We start from the raw sequence: 6,194 nt of genomic DNA, 5'->3' as shown, positions 1-6,194 counted from the left end.
TTAACTGTCAGAAATATGGTGAATATATCACGCTGATAAAACACCACGAGTATCGCTGGTTTTATAAAAATGTATAACCAATTCGAGGTACTGTTTGCAAAGCCATCAACAACCCTTGCCGGACGCAAAATGAAACGCCACGGCAAGTCACGCTGCTGTTGTCGGCTGAAAGTGACGCGTGAGCAAAATGAAAATAAACGACCCGTCGTCGAATTTTGGACCGGTGCACATATTTCTAAGAGAAAGGTAAAACTATGAACCAGTGTTTTGTCAGCCATAACAACATTATAAAGAGGTCGTATGGCTCTTTACCTTTTTTTCTAACTATAAAATTCATCACAGTCGAAGAATAGCTCACGTTCCATTACGAACTCAAAGATATTCAACAGAGGAAGTAAATGGCATTATGAAATATGAGATATAAATAGCTCATATCATGGCTGACCTCAATTAAAAAATTCAAAGCTTGTCGATTGTCAAGTTTATGAAGCAAGAAGATACTCGCCTGCCCCATAAACCTCCTTTTTATGGCCGAAACCCTTTCATTGTTGTCGGCAATTTACGCCCTGTTTGCGAAACTGATAACAAAGTGCAAGGCTTTTATTGCACAAAGATTAGTCGATTACGGCAATGAAACACTTCCCTTTTGAAGGCACACCTTTTTATACTCTGACGTAAGATTATAAGCCGAGAGACCCGAGAAACTGAAAGCTTTGCATTGCTGAATGGGTTGAAAAATTACACCAACAGCATGCCATCACCACATAACGGGAGGGTTGTTGCGGGGGAAGGCAAAATTGCGTTCTTCCTTCCACTAGGAAGACGATAATTTTGCCTCATAAAAGGTGATAAAACTTTGCTTCCTTTCGGTGTAGGCTCAGGTAGGCATTGACACGCTTAGTCCTCCTCCTTTGTTCTCGCTCACAAGACAACGCACACAAGGCCGGTATCGTTAGCTGAGTACAAAGGACATTCTTACGACGTAACCTCATCTGGATTTCCATTAGCCAAGATTTATATTGTTTCATTACTGGCCAGATTACCGAATCGAGTAGCTCGAGTGGTTCGACTTCGCCTGGTTTGTTTGTTGAAGTACGGAAATCCTATCTGGAACTGATAATGTCGTTCCATGTAATCAATTCCTTCTCCTGGAACGTTTGATTACGGAAGATTTTAAGTCCATGTGTTGGATGTATTACTCAAAAAGACGCGAAATAAATCGTAGTTGCTCACGTTTGAAGGTCATAACTATTGCGAATTCCTAAAACGATGAATAATCCATAAAACAAAGCACAAAAACGCTTTGGCTGAAAATGTTATTATGCCGAAAGCGGTCGTATGTCAAGGTACATATGGACGAAATGGTCATTGGGCAGAAAAGGTCTTTTGTGTCCTTTGACCGAAAATGTCGTTTGATCAAACAGGTCGGAAATAGAAATTTTGTCGAATAGGTTATTTGGACGAAAATGCCATTTGGTCGAAATGGTCATTTGGCCTAACTAGTCATACGGACGAAAATGCGATTTGGCTTAATGGATCATACGACTGTGAATACTGTTGAACGTGGCATGTCATATGGCGAAACATGTCGCTTTGCCGATCAATAGTGAATGCGAATGTGTGAAGTGTTTAATGATAATTGAGAAGAGAAAATAATAAAGGAGAAATAAGAAATGCGCAAGGAGAAATGAGATGTTTACTTCTAGCTTCTCACTTACTTGATACTTGATGGGCTACAGCTCTTCGATGAACCTACGCCGAATGGAGTATCCTTCTCCACTGTACTCGATCCTGGGCCAATCGCTTCCAGTCGCCCTGAACATTGAGCGCCCTCAGGTCATCTTCAACTGCAAAAAGCCATCGTGTACGCGGCCTTCCACGAAGCCTGCGGCCTCCTCCGGGTTCTCTACTAAATATTATCTTTGCTTGACATCCTTCCGTATAAGATTAATAATATCCAGCCCTTCATAGACCTGGTACAGTTCGTGATGCATGCGACGCCGCCAGGTACCGTTCTCCTGTTTACCGCCGAGTATTGTCCGCAGCACCTTACGCTCAAACACTCCGAAAGCTCTCCGATCAGCCCTCTTTTTGCATGCTTTATGGCCGTAAAAAGCCAACAAGAGAATCAGAGTAGTATACAGCGCGAGTTTTGTTTTCGTAGGCAGACTACGGGACTTACGCTGGTTACGAAGTCCGTAATAAGCCCTATTTGGAGCTTCAATACGCCTTTTCACCTCGCGGGTAACATCATTATCGCACGTCACTAATGTTCCAAGATAAACAAATTCTTCTACCAGTTCAATTTTTTCACCATCCAGCACCATTTTGCTACCACCACCACTAATGAACCCACGTTGATTGCCAGTGACCATGTACTTCGTTTAGCAGGTATTGATCGTGAGTCCAATCCTCGCTGTCTCCCTCTTAAAAGGCACAAAAGACTCTTCCACGGCACGGCGATCAATTCCGATAATATCGATATCGTCCGTAAATCCCAGGAGCATATGCGATTTTGTGTTAATAGTACCGCTTCTTTGCACACCAGCTCTCCTAATCGCTCCCTCGAGTGCTATATTGAACAGTAGGTTCGAGAGTGCTCACCCTGCTTTAATCCATCTAAGGTAGCAAATGACGTTGATATTTCATCCGCAACCCTTACACTTGATTTCGATCCGTCCAACGTTATATGAATCAGCCGTATCAGTTTCGCTGGAAAACCATGTTCAAGCATAACTTGCCATAATTCATTCCGTTTCACTGAATCGTACGCCGCCTTGAAATCAATAAACAGATGATGTGTCTGCAAGTTGTACTCCCGGAATTTATCAAGGATTTGTCTCAGGGTAAACATTTGATCCGTTGTTGATCGGCCCTCACGAAAACCTGCTTGGTATTCGCCGACGAAGGACTCTTCAAGCGGTCTCAATCTGTTGAACAGAATACGGGACATAATATTGTACGCCGAATTCAGGAGGGTTGTTCCTCGGTAATTGGCGCACTCCAGTCTGTGCCCTTTCTTAAAGAAAGTGCAAATGAGGCCGTCCAACCAGCTATCAGGCATTTCCTCGTCTTCCCATATTTTCGACATAATGTGGTGCAGAACTTCATAAAGCTGCTCACTGCCATGTTTGAGAAGTTAAGCCGGGAGCTGGTCCATCCCCGCAGCCTTATTGTTCTCCAGCTCTTTAGCAGCTTTTTTAACCTCACCTCTAGCTTCGCACTACAAAAAGTGATAGTTGATGATGATAAAGAGAAATGCAAAACAGGTAGTCAGCATTGAGGAGCGAGAATTGAGACATATCACTTCGCACTTTACACTCTCACTTTCCACGTCTTTCGGAACATTATTTATTTATTTATTTGTATCAGATTTCATCTGACTGTGTTGTCTACATGAAAACTTAAAGCTAAACAGTATCAGTTGTTATAAAATCTTAACAGACGTTGCCGAAATTCGAATGAGCTGATGTCAAACTCGAATACAGTGTAACCTTCGTTAAAACGGCGAATCATGACGAAGAAGCAGCTGTTAGCTGCATAGTTGGTGTTTTGTGCTGATTCAAACAGCAAAGCTCTAGGCCGAAGTGTTCTAGAAGGCGCATAAAGTTGAATTTTACCTAGCAAATCGGGCACGTCATACTCCGATAGCAGTAGTTTGGCAATGAAAGCTGCTTGCCCCACATTCCTCCGTTTGGCAAGGCTTTCCAGTCCCAGCAAGCGACAGCGATCAGCGTATGGTGGCAAATTTAGTTCCTCCAGGAATTCCTCCGGATGTTCCTCCAGCAATTCCTCCGGATGTTCCTCCAGCAATTCCTCCGGAAGATCCTCCAGCAATTCCACGGGAAGTTCCTCCAGGAATTCCTCCAGAAGTTCCTCCAGAATTTCCTTCAGAAGTTCTTCCAGAAATTCCTCCAGGAAATCCTCCGGAAGTTCCTCCAGGAATTTCTCCGGAAGTTCCTCCAGGAATTCCTCCGGTATTTCCACCAGGAATACTTACTGAAGTTTCTCCAGGAATACCTCTTAAAGTTCCTCCAGGAATTTCTACGGAAGTTCCTCCAGGAATCCTTCCGCATTTCTCTTCCAAGAATCCCTCCGCAAGTTTCTCCAGGATTTTCTCTGAAGAATTTGTGGAGGAATTCCTGAAGGAACTTCCCGAGGAATTCCTGGAGGAACTTCCCTAACGCTCTGTTAGTCTGGTTGGGTGATTATATGTTTCGAATCAAAACAAACACGTTGCTACGCACACCAACATATTCAATGACAGATGGAACTGAAAACGTTTTTTTTTATTCAGGGTTCTGGTTGGCACTGATCCAGGTCTTGACATTAGTGACAGACTACGTAAGGTGACCTGGAATAAAATTTTGAAGGCGGTATTTACATTTGGTGATCATTTGGAAGTTCTTATACTTTACCTTATCGCTTTTCTTTATTGTTCCAGCGGCTAAATTTTCCTTTGGCTGTTGGATGGCGTATTTGACTTCTCTTAAAGTGGGAGCGCTGGTTAGTGCCCATATTGAACTGACGGTGCCGTCTCATCCACTGTCTTGACGCTCACTGCCTGTGTTCCTTGAAGTGCTGCTGCCGACCACCAAACGTTTGTCCGTCAAGATGCTCCCATCCTTATTACCGCACATCTCGGCTCATGGCACGAAGCCTTTGCGGAATGCATTGTGCTTCTGAATAGAACTTGTGTGTTCCCTGAGAACGGAATAACTATTCCACCTACTCGCACTCCACTTCTTATAGGCGGCGTTTCTTCTCTTGAAATAAGTGGGTCTGGTGTCTCCGTTTCCGTTTTTAACGCTGTTAACGTCGTATGGTAATGAACCTAGGAGTACGCGCGCAGGACATGCGACTTCCGGCTCCGAATCTCCAGGAAATCCAGGAAGAGATCGGCCGGCTGAAAAACAACAAAGCCCCTGGAGTTGACCAACTACCAGGAGAGCTGTTTAAACACTGTGGTGAGGCACTGGCTAGAGCGCTGCACTGGGTGTTTACCAAAGTTTGGGAGGATGAGGTTCTGCCGCAGGAGTGGATGGAAGGTGTTGTGTGTCCCATCTACAAAAAGGGCGATAAGCTGGATTGTAACAATTACCGCGCAATCACATTGCTGAACGCCGCCTACAAGGTACTCTCCCAAATTTTATGCCGCCGACTAACACCAATTGCAAAGGAGTTCGTGGAGCAGTACCAGGCGGGATTTATGGGTGAACGCTCTACCACAGACCAGGTGGTCGCCATACGTCAGGTATTGCAGAAATGCCGCGAATACAACGTGCCCACACATCATCTATTTATCGACTTCAAAGCCGCATATGATACAATCGATCGGGACTAGCACGAAATGCACGAAAACGGATTTCTAGCTAAACTGATACGGTTGATCAAAGCGACGATGGATCGGGTGATGTGCGTAGTTTGAGTTTCAGGGGCATTCTCGAGTCCCTTCGGAACGCGCAGAGGGTTACGGCAAGGTGATGGTCTTTCGTGTCTGATATTCAACATCGCTTTGGAAGGAGTAATACAAAGGGCAGGGATTGACATGAGTGGTATGATTTTTATGAAAACCGTCCAGTTATTTGGTTTCTCCGACGACATTGATATCATGGCACGTAACTTTTTGAGGATGGAGGAAGCCTACATCAGACTGAAAAGCGAAGCTAAACGGATTGGACTAGTCATCAACACGTCGAAGACGAAGTACATGATAAGAAGAGGCTCAAGAGAGGTCAATGGTAGCCACCCATCACGAGTTTCTATCGGTGGTGACGAAATCGAGGTGGTTGAAGAATTCGTGTACTTGGACTCACTGATGACCGCCGATAACGATACCAGCAGAGAAATTCGGAAACGCATCATCGTAGAAAATCGTACATACTTTGGACTCCGCAAAACGCTCCGATCAAATAGAGTTCGCCACCGTACCAAACTGACAATCTACAAAACGCTTATTAGACCGGTAGTTCTCTACGGACACGAGACCTGGACGATGCTCGTGGAGGACCAACGCGCACTGGGAGTTTTTGAAAGGAAAGTGCTGCGTAACATCTATGGTGGGTTGCAGATGGCGGACGGTACGCGGAGGAAGCGAATGAACCACGAGTTGCATCAGCTGTTGGGAGAACTATTCATCGTTCACACCGCGAAAATCGGACGACTGAGGTGGGCCGGGCACGTAGTCAGAATGT

The sequence above is a fragment of the Armigeres subalbatus genome, chromosome 2 (genome assembly GCF_024139115.2).
Source record: "Armigeres subalbatus isolate Guangzhou_Male chromosome 2, GZ_Asu_2, whole genome shotgun sequence".
Taxonomy (NCBI): Eukaryota; Metazoa; Arthropoda; class Insecta; order Diptera; family Culicidae; genus Armigeres; species Armigeres subalbatus.
This window is presented reverse-complemented; position numbering follows the sequence as displayed.